At 37.6% G+C, this 15,460-nt stretch overlaps 1 protein-coding gene across 7 annotated transcripts in view; it reads right to left on the bottom strand.

The window, feature by feature from the left end:
- The window catches only part of LOC5573867 (F-box/LRR-repeat protein 7), a 48,774-nt gene that overhangs the window by 13,764 nt on the left and 19,550 nt on the right, over window positions 1–15,460 (bottom strand). The gene's annotated exons all lie outside the window — the stretch shown is intronic.

Here is a 15,460-nt window from a genome sequence, read left to right as displayed (position 1 = left end):
TAAACTCACTTTTCTGACATTTTCCTAACGAACCACCAATGATTTTGTAATTACGCAATGAATAAGTTAAGTCCAAAATTGTTCAATTTCTTGTCTGGATTACAGAAAAAGTTGATGTTTGACTAAATCCAGTGCTAAGAAAAATATCTGAAACATTTCCGAAGTAATTTCTGCAGATATAACATGAGCTGAATTTATTAAGTAAGAATTTTACGTTTTTTTTTGTGGAATCCTTACTAAATCTCTACTTTAGTTTCAAAAGTATCATTTATGGAAAACTTTGGGCCTAGATTAGCCGTAGCGGTAAACGCGCAGCTATTGAGCAAGACCAAGCTGAGGGTCGTGGGTTCGAATCCCACCGGTCGAGGATCATTTCGGATTGGAAATTTTCCCGGCTTCCCAGGGCATAGAGTATCTTCGTACCTGCCACACGATATACACATGCAAAAACTGTGAGGAAGACTTTGTCCGAGTTGGGACGTAAGGCCAAAAAGAAGAAGATCTATGGAAAACTAAGATGAAATACTGGGAAACTTGCTATTATTATTTGATTATTAGAAAGCTCTTAAGAAATTATTGAAGAAATGAAATACAGATGTTTTTTTAAGTTCTTACAGGTAGAATGAAAATCTGGAATAAACCCTTTTTGTTTTGAAAGATTACATTTTTTGCAAAAAAAAATCGTGGAATAAACTTTGCAGAGAACCTTGGTGTTGATCCTAGAGGCTCCAGAAGTGTCGCATAGGAACATGTTCCTCAGGCAATTCTTAAAAGATTCATCGAGGAAAACCTCAAAAAAAAAAATGTGAGGGTTCCATTCATAAATGTTTCTACATATTCTTCCAGAAATTGTCCTAAATATTCCTCAAAGAAAATTGGGGAGGGAGAATTCTTTTCCTTCAGATTTTTCTGTAAAAAATCCTTAACAGTTTTGGGCTGATTTCTCCAGTAATTTTAATTGGAGAATTCACCCATTTTTTCTAGGGATTTTCACCAGAGATTCTTTTGGTATTTATTCCATCGATTTCTCCAACTGTTACTTCAGAAGATTTTCCAGATTTCTGCAGGAATTCACCTAGAAAACTTACAAAGGCTGCTGAATAAATTCGTTTAGATTACATAGATTTCACCACTTCTTAGTCCTGGAAATGTCTGTACTTCATGTTAGGAGCGGTTCACAACAGTGTGTGTTCCAGATGTTGAGGAGGCTGATCATCGCCCTAGTGCCAGCTGGGAATCGAACCCAGACACCTTCAGCATGGCGTTGATTTGTAGCTGCGGACTCTAACCACTAGGCTAAGGAATTTTACTCCTATTTATCGATTCGCCTGGGTTGAAGCATCGCTGAGCTCAATTTTGAATGAATCATCACCAATTTTGTGTAACTTCAGTAGTCAGGATTTTCGTCAGGGAGGGGCGAGCGACGTTGAAAGTTCATTTACGAATTTTACACCAAATCGATAACTATACGTAACATCTGCACCTTTTCGCATGAAACGTTAAAATATTATGAACATCCATCCTCCTTTTTCATTAACAGTGCGCAAATTTATGTACAAAAAAAATTATGGTTCAATCCTTGACTAACATGTCCATTAATTAGTATAAATTCTAATGATAAGTTCATACATTTTATTCAAGGATTTCATCAACATTTGTTCTAAAAGTAACTTCAGAATTTCTGCAAGCGCCTCTAGAATAGTTTTCCCGAGTATATATCCAAGAAACCGTCAGAAATTAACCCAGAAAATGTCGCGATTCCTTTAAAGATTTATCCAGAATCTGTTTTTAGTTTTTCTTTCGGTTATGCAATCTATCAAATGTAAAACTTTAAAAACCATAATGATGAATTTTATACTAAAATTTGAAGCATTTTATTAATTTTGTATTTTTTCCTGGATTCCTCAAAGTTTTTTATTTCTAAGAATTCCATTAAAGATGTATTAAATTTCTCAACAGATTCCTTCGTTTATTTTCTTTTCCTTCAGGAATTGTATTCGGAATCCCTTTTGTTGGATTGTTTCAGGAAAAGTGTCTATGTTTATTTCTGTATCCAAATCAAAATTGTTTTAGAATTTCTTCCAATTTTGTTCTCTGTTTTTGGTGTTTCGGATATCGTCAGGATTTTTTTTACACGTTACATTACGTTACGTTTACACAACTGGGTGTTTTGGGACTCTGTGACGCATGTTAAAGAATACTGAGGAATGCGGAGGATTTTCTTTTGAGATCCTTATGAAATTTTGTCTTAAAATTTTCCAAAAAGTTCTCTCTGAGAAAACTATAAAGAAACTTTTATTATCTAGTGTTTTTTGCTGACATAGTTTCTAGGATTATTTCAGAACTAATACCACTTAACACTCCAAGAATGAAATTATATTTTCAGGTTACCGAAATTCATTCAGAGATTCATATAAGAACTTCGTTTCGGTTTTCTTTAGAACTCCTGATTATCTCCTCAAAACACCGTTGAAAATATTTTTTTAAGATTCCTTCAGAATTTTATCCAAGAATTACTACATACATTTCACCGTGAATTCCTAAAAAAATCCATTGAGAAAAAATACTTGCCAAATAAAAAATCAGGGATTTTTCTAACAAGGGAGGGTCACGATCACGCCTCCCGGGGATTTTAACCGGACTATTTTAGTTGGATTCTATATATCAAGATATGGAAAAATCCAAAGCCTTTCGGGTGATGAGCCAGTGGTGTAGCCAGGAGGGGCTCTTAAAGGTGCAAATTTTTGCATATCGAATATAATTGTAAAATTTTCTTATTCAATTAAAACTATAATTTTAATGATGATTGCAGTAGTTACAGACAGAATGAATAATTATCCATATTTAAAATGTATATTTATTATACCAGAGGCGTAATCAGGGTAAAACTCATGAGTACAGTTATATAATAATCTAGATTTTTTTGCATGTTGATTTCTGACCGTTTGACGCTATTCCCACCTTTACCACGAAAATGGAGAAAGGCCACATATTTTCTCCAGTCGTGTAGATAGTAAGGGCAAACATAAGGGCAATGCTAACAATGTATAATATAAGGAAATACTGTTTCTACTGATAAGGGAAGAAAACGATATGGCTTATGGGTGATTCTATTGGGTATTTTTTTAACTACACAAAATATGAAAGAGCATAAATATGTTTTTATATGAATCGAAAGTGTTGCCAGTGTAGGCATTCATTAAAAAAATAATAGATATAAACATATTGTAAGTTAATTCAAAATTATACCAAGCTATATGAGTTGTACAAAAGCTCGCATTCCTTTCCGAACGCTAGCCAGTATCGGTTGTGTTTTGCGCAGTTTCCTTATCGTTCAAAGCAAATTGCTTTCTCAGCGAAGTGAACCGTTTTTTCCCCTCGCGTTGCGTGGTTTTTACGGCGTTACACTTTCCAGTAGAAAGAACCGATCATCCGCGTTTCGGATCACGGAAGCAGCCAGCCTTTAGCCTAGCCTATTGGTTGGACTGTCCAGCTTTACCGAAGGCCATTCGTCGCAACATTGTGTCATCCCCATCATTGCCATCATCATCATCATCAGCATCAGCAACAGCAGCACAGAAGAGGCCTCAAATCATCGTTGCTGTGTTGCCTACCGGGTGCCTATCGTTGCGAACAGCAAGTCCCGGACAATACATTCATCTGCGGATCTGCACGTGTTTACGAAAAACAACAGCAGTGCAGAGAAGCCAGTCGGTTACATTGGATGAATAGGTATTTATTTCGTTCTGCCGATCTCTTTTGTCTGCCCGCCTATCTTTCTTCTCGACGCTAGCCGGTGATCAACTCACCTACCAGTGTGTAGTTGCCTTTTTGCGTTAATTATTTTTCTTACTAATTTTTTTTTTTTTTGTAAATATTTTTTTTCTTTTTTCATTTTTTTATTATTAGTGATTAATTTACCTAAAGGTAAATTTGTCTACCTCAGTATTATTATTTTTTTTTTGTTCATTTTTTTTTCTTTTGTTTTAAGGTGATTGATTCACCTGAAGTGCAAACGAACTTAACCGCACTTTTAAATTTACAATAAGTTGTTATTTATTTCGTTATTATTATTGTTAAGTGCAAATATTGTTCAAAATCTATCTGCTGGGTGCTAAAAATTGATTGCACATACGATTTTGAATTCTTCCTGGTGGGGTAGTCTCACCCCACAATGGAACCAAACGATAAAGGCGGGGGTCCGTCGCAATACGAAATATCCTCGGATGATGAATCAAATCCAAACCGGTCAAATGTCGTTCTAACATCGATTCCGCAGAATATCACGGAAATGGAGACCAACGAAGTCTCACCCACCCTCCCTATCACCCCGCAAGGATACGCATTCCGTACAAACGGTTCATCTAGTCCTATCCCCTCGGAAGATGGTGAATCGATTGAATCTCCGTCATATGAATGTTTGGCCTCTGCTCAAGTGCCGATGGATACCTCCTCCAATACACGTAATGTAAGCCAACCCCTGGTGCTCTTCTCCTCTTCTGGTACTGTTAAGGAAGCGACCCCCCGCCTAAAAGCCTATCCACCCGGATCTAAGGGTCCCTTTCTGGTTTTCTTTCGGCCCAAAGGCAAACCATTGAACAAATTGCAAATAGAAAAAGATCTGGCAAAGTCGTTTCGGGGCATCGAATCAGTAGATGCTCCTAGTCGTGACAAATTGCGTGTCACGGTTAGTGATCGTGAACAGGCCAATAAGATTGTTGCCTACAAACTCTTCTCGATGGAGTACAGAGTATACCTTCCAAGTCGAGAAATTGAGATCGCAGGAGTGGTCACCGAACCGTTTTTGAGTTGCGCTGACATCAAATCTGGTGTTGGAGGATTTAAAAACCGTGCCGTCCCTCCGGTCGCCATACTTGATGCCAGACAAATGAACCAGGTGGCTCCTGATGGCACAAAACAGCCGTCGAATTCGTTTTGTGTAACTTTCTCTGGATCGGCGCTTCCGGACTACTTGGTGATCGGGAAACTTCGGTTGCCCGTTCGCCTCTATAAACCGACGGTTATGCACTGTGATAAGTGCCAGCAAATTGGTCATACATCACCTTTCTGCTGTAACAAGCCACGGTGCGCAAAATGCGGTGAGCTACATGTGCAGGGTGCCTGCAGTTCTGATCCCAAGTGTTCATGCTGTGGTCAAGCTCCACATAAGCTCACTGCATGCCCGAAGTTTATAGAGCGGGAGAAACATCAGATACGCTCTCTAAAACAACGGTCAAAGCAATCTTACGCAGAAATGCTAAAGAAGATCGCACCGACTGTTGTTCCACCAGCCCACTCTATCGCTAGTAACAACCTCTTTACTACCCTGCCTGATGATGACCAAGGCTCTGACTCTGAGGCGGGTGAAGAATATAATGTTATACAAACAGGAACAAAGCGAAAGCGAGCTATAGCACGAAGGCACCGTCAGCAGCCTTCTCATGTTCCTGTTGCTCAACAGAATTCTCGACTCTCCCTGAAAAAGTCAAGAAGTGACGGAAATACCACTAAAGTTACTCCCCCAGGTTTTAAATTCAAACCTGGAGATTTCCCTTCACTTCCGGGATCATCTAAAACCCCAGATGTCCCAGTTTTTCGCCCGGAAAGCCAACAAACAAACATCTTCACATCTCGACAAGAACATGTCGAAACTTCCGACAAAATAACGCTTTCTGGGATCGTGGAAATCATCTTCGAAGTAATGGAAGTCTCTCCCGCAATAAGAAACCTTATTAGTAAGGCACTTTCTTTCATAAAACCTCTTCTGAAGCGTCTGGCTTCAAAATGGCCGATTCTTGAATCGTTCATATCTTTCGATGGATAATACATCCAATGAGGTCGGGGATATGGTCGAAATCCTACAGTGGAATTGCAGAAGCATTACTAAAAATATTGAAGCGTTTAAGTATTTAGTTCACAGCACACGCTGTGACGTATTTGCTCTCAGTGAAACATGGCTAACTTCTGATAAGAATCTCTCTTTCCACGATTTCAACATTATTCGCCAAGATCGTGGGGATGGTTATGGAGGGGTATTATTGGGGATCAACAAGCTCCACTCCTTTTATAGAATTGATTTTCCCCCGATGACAGGCACTGAAGTAGTTGCATGTCAGGTTACCATACGAGGAAAAAGCTTTAGCATAGCAAGTACGTACCTACCGCCTAGTGCCAGGATATCTCGCAGAGAGCTTACAGCCATCTGCTGTGCTATGCCAGCCCCACGGTTGATTGTAGGTGATTTCAATTCACACGGTACAGCCTGGGGGTCAATGTACGACGACAACCGTTCAACCTTGATATACGACCTATGCGACGACTTCAACTTGACTATTTTAAACACTGGGGAAGCAACACGTATCAAACCTCCAGCTCCTCCAAGTATTTTAGACCTCTCAATCTGTTCGAATTCATTATCATTGAATTGCACGTGGAAAGTAATTCAAGATCCCCATGGTAGTGATCACCTGCCTATCAAAATTTCAATTTCCAATGATTCGTGTCAGGCTCGCCAGATCGACGTAGCATACGACCTCACCAAGCACATTGACTGGGGAAAATATGCTAAAGCGATCTCCGATGGCGAGCAGTCGGTCGATGCTCTTCCTCCGTTGGAAGAGTATCAGTTCTTATCCGAGTTAATTATCAACAGTGCTATTGAAGCACAGCGTCGACCAATACCGGGAGCGAAAGTTCGAAGACGGCCACCCACCCCTTGGTGGGATGATGAGTGCACCGCAGTATATCGGGAAAAGTCCGTCGCGTTTAAAGAATACCGGAAACGCGGTTCTCGTGAAAACTATGAGCGCTATACCTCTCTTGAACGCAAGTTTGGTAGCCTCGTTAAAGCGAAGAAAAAAGGATACTGGCGTAATTTCGTAAACGGGCTTTCTAGGGAAACTTCTATAACAACATTATGGACCGTCGGGAGAAGAATGCGGAACGCGACAGCGGTAAATGAAGACAAAGAACACTCTTCTCGGTGGATCTTCCAGTTCGCCAAGAAAGTGTGTCCTGATTCCGTTCCAGTACACGGAAAGGTTCGCGTTAACTTGACCGAAAGAAACGAAGTTGATAGACCCTTTTTGATGCTAGAATTCTCACTTGCTCTCCTTGCATGTAACAATTCTGCCCCAGGAATGGATAGGATTAAGTTCAACTTGCTCAAAAACCTCCCAGACGTCGCGAAGAGGCGCTTGTTGAACTTATTCAATCAGTTTCTGGAAAGCAACATTGTTCCGGATGATTGGAGACAAGTGAGAGTGATTGCCATCCAAAAGCCCGGAAAACCCGCGTCGGATTACAACTCGTACCGCCCTATCGCGATGCTGTCCTGTTTACGCAAGCTGTTAGAGAAGATGATTCTTCATCGGCTTGACAAATGGGTTGAATCGAACGGTTTTCTATCAGATACACAATTTGGTTTCCGCAGAGGTAAAGGAACGAGCGACTGTCTTGCGCTGCTTTCGACAGAAATTCAACTGGCCTATGCTCAAAAGGAGCAAATGGGATCTGTGTTTTTGGACATTAAGGGAGCTTTTGATTCAGTATGCATAGATGTCCTTTCAGACCAACTCCACGACTGTGGGCTTTCACCATTATTAAACAGCTATTTGTACAATTTGTTGTCTGAGAAACGTATGAGCTTTTCTCACGGTACCTCAACAGCTTCACGAATTAGTTACATGGGTCTCCCCCAGGGCTCATGCTTAAGCCCCCTTCTTTACAATTTTTATGTCAGAGACATTGATGATTGTCTCGTGGGAAATTGCTCGCTAAGACAGCTTGCAGATGATGCCGTTGTTTCTGTTACAGGACCAGGGGCGGATGATTTGCAAAGACCACTGCAAGATACTCTAGACAATTTGTCTACTTGGGCCTTAAAGCTGGGTATCGAATTCTCTCCGGAGAAAACTGAGTCGGTTGTCTTTTCTAAGAAGCATGTCCCAGCACAGTTGGGGCTTCAAATCATGGGTAAGGAACTAACTCAGGGTCTTTCACATATGTATCTTGGGGTCTGGTTCGATTCCAAATGCACTTGGGGAAAGCACATAAAGTATCTGTATCAGAAATGCCAACAACGAATCAACTTCATGCGCACACTGACCGGAACATGGTGGGGAGCCCACCCGGACGATCTGATAATGTTATACCGCACTACAATCCTCTCGGTCCTTGAATACGGTAGCTTTTGTTTCCAATCCGCCGCGAAAACACACATTCTGAAGCTTGAGCGTATCCAGTATCGCTGTCTTCGAATCGCGTTAGGCTGTATGAACTCGACTCATACAATGAGTTTAGAAGTATTAGCAGGAGTCCTTCCTTTATCAGATCGTTTCGCGGAATTGTCCCTCAGGTTCCTCATCCGCTGTGAGGTATTAAACCCATTGGTTATTGAAAATTTTGAAAAGCTAATCGAACAAAATCCTCAAACAAAATTCATGACACTGTACTACTGGTACATGAGTCTGGAGATTAACCCTTCTTTGAATGCTCCCAATCGTAGTTGCTTCCCAAATCTCTCCAACTCCACTGTAGGTTTTGATCTGACCATGAGGCGAGAAACCCATGGAATTCCAGATCTGCTCCGATCGGAGTTCATACCACTAATTTTTGCAAACAAGTTCGGCCAGGTCAGCAGCGACAGAACGTTTTATACTGACGGATCAAAAACAAATGATTCCACTGGATTTGGTGTATACAACGAATTTCATAGCGCCGCCCACAAACTTCAGAACCCTTGTTCAGTATACGTCGCAGAATTAGCGGCTATACACTATGCATTCGAGCGAATTGCCTCTCTTCCCTCTGATCGATATTTCATTTTTACGGATAGTCTCAGCTCCATCGAGGCTATACGTTCAATGAGGCCGGTAAAGCACTCACCGTATTTTCTCAGTGAAATACGATCTAAATTGAGTGCTTTGTCGAATCATACCATCACCTTGGTTTGGGTCCCCTCGCATTGCTCGATTCCGGGCAATGAGAAAGCGGACGCACTCGCCAAGGTGGGCGCTATGGAAGGCGATATTTATGATCGACAAATCGCCTTTGAAGAATTTTTCACAATTGCTCGTCAGCAGACCTTGCTCAGTTGGCAACAAAAATGGGATAAAGGGGATTTGGGCAGGTGGTTACATTCCATTCTCCCGCAGGTGTCAAAGAAGTCGTGGTTTAAAGGGATGAACATGAGTCGCGACTTTATCAAGATAATGTGTCGGCTGATGTCCAACCACTACTCGTTAGGCTCGCATCTCTATCGAATAGGGCTCGCAGATAATAATCGATGTGGTTGTGGAGCTGGTTACCAAGACATCAACCATGTTGTCTGGTACTGTCCCGAATACGGAATTGCCAGATCAAATCTATGTATATCTCTCAGGGCCCGAGGAAAACCAGACAAGGAAGACATTAGAGATGTGTTGGGTAGACTGGACTTTGACTACATGTTACTTGTTTACAAGTTCTTGAAGCAAATCGACGTTTTTGTTTGATAATATGCTTTTTTTGTTCCGCTTGTCCACCTCGTATACCCCTTCCCGTTTTTTGGATGTCCACCTTGTTTCCCTCGAAACCCGTTTGTTTGTACCGTTACAGGTTGTCGTCATGTCCACTCTGCGTTGATCAGCACCAATAACGCCACTACAATATGCTGCTGTTGAAGATCAACGAGTAAACCCAAAATTCCCATCCCTTCCAAAAATGATTGTACTCCTTAACCTCGACCAAACCGCGAGTTTTACGGTTCCCCAAAACTAACCTAGATAATAAGAAGCAAATATGATTTTGTAAAATAAATCAATAGAATCCGGCTCCGTAATGCCTAAGAGCGCTTGAGCCTGCCAAATAAATGATAAGATAAAAAAAAAAAAATATATGAGTTGTATATCACGAAATTTTTTTTAACCACCCTCTCGAAGCAGGCATCAACTATTATCACTAATAAAAAATATGTTAAATATTAAACATAAAAAAGTAGAAGAAGATCACGATTTTGTGTAAAGTTTATGGATGGTTTTAAAATTGATACCAAGCATATCTTTCCATTCGAATGGATTCAAAAGTAAAAATCGGTACATTAAGTACAAGTGAAAATTTATTGAAAACAACTTCAAAGGGCTCATGGATGTATGTATAATATCTAGTTGTATTACATCGAGTGTACATTATAACGAGATTTGACTGATTATATATTTTGCATATCGCTGTCTGCCAATTTGCGAAACATTGACCATAAACTAGTATTAACGTATCGAAGGGTTCCGGATGATTTGCAATATTATCGCACTTGAAGAACATCAAAACATATGAGGTTTTCAAACCGTTTGGAAGTAAATTGATTGGGTTAAAATGATTGAACTCGAAGAACATAGTCCCTGTGCCAAATATCGATGTTGTTTTTAGCTATCAGTAGTGAATCTGTTAGAAATAAGAAAAAGTATTTATATGAACAGGAGAAGTACACATCGTGTGGTTGTGCTATACCAGATAGCCAAAATCTATCTCTTGATGAATTTAACGTTTTAAAGGACTGCCGATTTATAAAGGACATTATCATTATTAGAGGTCCAAGAACCGATCAATAGAAGAACTTTTTATCTTTTAACCGAATGCGATCACAGAACCTCATCCAGAAATACCATCAAATCTTGCTTTGACACGTTTGTTGTTTTTTTGATGTTCTGAAGCAAACTGCTGCCCCTATTCTGGCAACGGTGTTTATTTGTTAGCCACTGAAGTATAGCAATCCAATCATCGTCCACTCTACTGTAATATATTCTTTCAGCAATTCAATTTACAATTGATTGGATGAAAATTATTAATTCATCTTCTTTATAATATTTTTATATAGAAAATCCATATTGATTTAAATACCGTTTTGATTCATATTACGGACATTTAAGGCCTCAGTGAAGTATAACCCAGCATAGAGCATACAAAATTAATCATTTTGTATGATTTCTTAGCGTTATCGAGCGTCGGAAGCCCTTAACTTTCGAATGGCGGGTAGACAATACGCTTTCGCAACTTGAATAATTTTAAATAAATCAAAATGTGTGGCCTTGTCATGATTCTTATTCCGGACACTTCCTTACTTTTGCCTCATATTCCGGACACTTTGATTCGAATTCCGGAAAGCTCATGATAATCATTAATGGAACAGTCAAATCATCAATTGATATCGTCAAATCACTAAAGAGACATCTAAGGTAGTTGGGCATTATAAATTTTCAAAGTTATTTATGGTAAAAGCTTACTAAAACGAGCCTCGAAATTGTGAATTTTTGAACGGCAAAAATTGAAACATTTCGTGTGAAATGTTTCCCATACAAAGTAGAGTGTCCGGAATTTGAAGCTGTCCGTAATATGAATCAATACTGAAAGATCTTTGAACTATTTTCTAATGTACCCGTGGAAGAGTTTATTTTTTAGTATTTGGAGGATATCTGATAAAAAATATTCTAGAGAAGTTACAGGAATAATTCCTAGAGGAATTAATGCGGGATCTTTTAGAAAAATAATAAACATTAAAGGAAATCAAAACATAGCATATTGGTACTTCTAATTACACACTTCGAACTCTTGGAAATTTATAAATTTCTGAAATATATATATATATATATATATATATATATATATATATATATATATATATATATATATATATATATATATATATATATATATATATATATATATATATATATATATATATATATATATATATATATATATATATATATGTATATATATATTTCAGAAATTTATAAATTTCCAAGAGTTCGAAGTGTGTAATTAGAAGTACCAATATGCTATGTTTTGATTTCCTTTAATGTTTATTATTTTTCTAAAAGATCCCGCATTAATTCCTCTAGGAATTATTCCTGTAACTTCTCTAGAATATTTTTTATCAGATATCCTCCAAATACTAAAAAATAAACTCTTCCACGGGTACATTAGAAAATAGTTCAAAGATCTTTCAGTATTGATTCATATTACGGACAGCTTCAAATTCCGGACACTCTACTTTGTATGGGAAACATTTCACACGAAATGTTTCAATTTTTGCCGTTCAAAAATTCACATATATATATATATATATATATATATATATATATATATATATATATATATATATATATATATATATATATATATATATATATATATATATATATATATATATATATATATATATATATATATATATATATATATATATATATATGTATATATATATTTCAGAAATTTATAAATTTCCAAGAGTTCGAAGTGTGTAATTAGAAGTACCAATATGCTATGTTTTGATTTCCTTTAATGTTTATTATTTTTCTAAAAGATCCCGCATTAATTCCTCTAGGAATTATTCCTGTAACTTCTCTAGAATATTTTTTATCAGATATCCTCCAAATACTAAAAAATAAACTCTTCCACGGGTACATTAGAAAATAGTTCAAAGATCTTTCAGTATTGATTCATATTACGGACAGCTTCAAATTCCGGACACTCTACTTTGTATGGGAAACATTTCACACGAAATGTTTCAATTTTTGCCGTTCAAAAATTCACAATTTCGAGGCTCGTTTTAGTAAGCTTTTACCATAAATAACTTTGAAAATTTATAATGCCCAACTACCTTAGATGTCTCTTTAGTGATTTGACGATATCAATTGATGATTTGACTGTTCCATTAATGATTATCATGAGCTTTCCGGAATTCGAATCAAAGTGTCCGGAATATGAGGCAAAAGTAAGGAAGTGTCCGGAATAAGAATCATGACAAGGCCACACATTTTGATTTATTTAAAATTATTCAAGTTGCGAAAGCGTATTGTCTACCCGCCATTCGAAAGTTAAGGGCTTCCGACGCTCGATAACGCTAAGAAATCATACAAAATGATTAATTTTGTATGCTCTATGCTGGGTTATACTTCACTGAGGCCTTAAATGTCCGTAATATGAATCAAAACGGTATTTAAATCAATATGGATTTTCTATATAAAAATATTATAAAGAAGATGAATTAATAATTTTCATCCAATCAATTGTAAATTGAATTGCTGAAAGAATATATTACAGTAGAGTGGACGATGATTGGATTGCTATACTTCAGTGGCTAACAAATAAACACCGTTGCCAGAATAGGGGCAGCAGTTTGCTTCAGAACATCAAAAAAACAACAAACGTGTCAAAGCAAGATTTGATGGTATTTCTGGATGAGGTTCTGTGATCGCATTCGGTTAAAAGATAAAAAGTTCTTCTATTGATCGGTTCTTGGACCTCTAATAATGATAATGTCCTTTATAAATCGGCAGTCCTTTAAAACGTTAAATTCATCAAGAGATAGATTTTGGCTATCTGGTATAGCACAACCACACGATGTGTACTTCTCCTGTTCATATAAATACTTTTTCTTATTTCTAACAGATTCACTACTGATAGCTAAAAACAACATCGATATTTGGCACAGGGACTATGTTCTTCGAGTTCAATCATTTTAACCCAATCAATTTACTTCCAAACGGTTTGAAAACCTCATATGTTTTGATGTTCTTCAAGTGCGATAATATTGCAAATCATCCGGAACCCTTCGATACGTTAATACTAGTTTATGGTCAATGTTTCGCAAATTGGCAGACAGCGATATGCAAAATATATAATCAGTCAAATCTCGTTATAATGTACACTCGATGTAATACAACTAGATATTATACATACATCCATGAGCCCTTTGAAGTTGTTTTCAATAAATTTTCACTTGTACTTAATGTACCGATTTTTACTTTTGAATCCATTCGAATGGAAAGATATGCTTGGTATCAATTTTAAAACCATCCATAAACTTTACACAAAATCGTGATCTTCTTCTAATTTGAAACTTTGCAAATAGAAGTGTGGTGTTTCACACTGCAGAAGTTAATCAATAGTGCCACGAATAGGATCCTGCCCGGAGGAAATTTTTGCAGGAACTATAATGAGATCTGTTTTATGTGGGATCTGGATTAATTACTAGAACAATCGGAAAAGGAATACTTCGAGAAATAACAGGGAGAATTTCTAAAAAAGAAGCAATTTTCTGAACAATTTGAAAACTTCCTTTAAGCAGACAAATCTGCATTTCTTGGGAAAATGCTAGGATAATCTCTAAAAACTATTCAAAGCAAATTCCTTGCAAAATTCTTGGAATAATTTCTTATAACATCCCTGCTCCAGACGATGCTGGAGATGTTCTCAATGTAATTCCTGGTTCGGTGTGAATTCTGTAACTTCCGATGAATGGAATATCTGGAAGAACATCTAAACGAGTTCTTGGAGAAGTTCTAATGGGTTTCTCTGAACAAACAATTTGATTGGTCGCAGGTTGCATCTTATCAAGGATTTCCAGGGAAAACTTTATGAAGTAATTAATGGCAAAATCCCTTGGAATTTATCGGGATCAATTTATAAAAATAATAAATATGTTGAGAGTTTACTGACTAAATTCATTGTGAAATGTTTGTAGGGATTTCATAGAAATTCTTGAGTCAAAGATTAAGTTCTGGAAAAGACAAAAAAAAATACTTTGAAATATTTCTAAGGACTTTGTGAAGAAATTTGGACTACTCCCTGAAACGAGAATATAATATTATAAATGATTGGAACGGATATTGAAGAAATTCCATGAAAATCTCAAGAAAAATATGTTGAACGAAATAAAGTGGCATTCTTGGCGAATATGTGGGATTATTTCTTATCAAATCCTTAGACAAATTTCAAGGATAATTCAGTTCAAGATAACTCAACAGATGCTAACCACAAACCTTTCGAGTTTTTAAATATTTTTCTCACAAGCTCCACTGCGGATTATTGATACAGCTTTGAAATGATTTATGGTAAGATCTTCCGCTTTTACAGCATTAAGGCTGAAGATCATCCCTTTAAGTTTGCAACAAATGTTCTCCTTGGATCTCAGGACTGCTGGAGTACAGTGAGAGCAGCCATCTACGTTGCAGCAACGTTGGGCACGCATGACGGAATCAGTCTTGGGAACTGTGACCACAATTCACCACAGTTCATCGATTCTGCCATTCCACCAAAACACAAAGCAGCAGCAGCATCAATACCATCAGGCGTTGCGCTGCCAACGGTTCACACACTGCTTGACTGTTTTTGTCTCTCCACTATGACCATTTTCGGGCAGCCATTCCAAGCTGAATGATTGAAAAAAGTGTTAAATCATTCAATCGCTAATATTTTGCTTGTGTTTTCAACTAATTGAAATCTATTAGCTCTAACAGAAAGACCACAATCATTCCGTTACGATACATATAAACAAGTTCAATTTCATACTGCCTTTATCGAGCAAAAATGCAAAACCCCGAAAACCGCAAAAATCGTGTCACCACTGTGCTCGAGTCATTTCGCATTCGGGGTTGAAAAACGTTAGGAAGAAGAAGATTACATTTTTGAAGAGCCGTGA

The sequence above is a fragment of the Aedes aegypti genome, chromosome 1 (assembly GCF_002204515.2).
Source record: "Aedes aegypti strain LVP_AGWG chromosome 1, AaegL5.0 Primary Assembly, whole genome shotgun sequence".
NCBI lineage: Eukaryota > Metazoa > Arthropoda > Insecta > Diptera > Culicidae > Aedes > Aedes aegypti.
The sequence above is the reverse complement of the archived record's forward strand: the minus strand, read 5'-3'. Positions and strand labels throughout refer to the sequence as shown.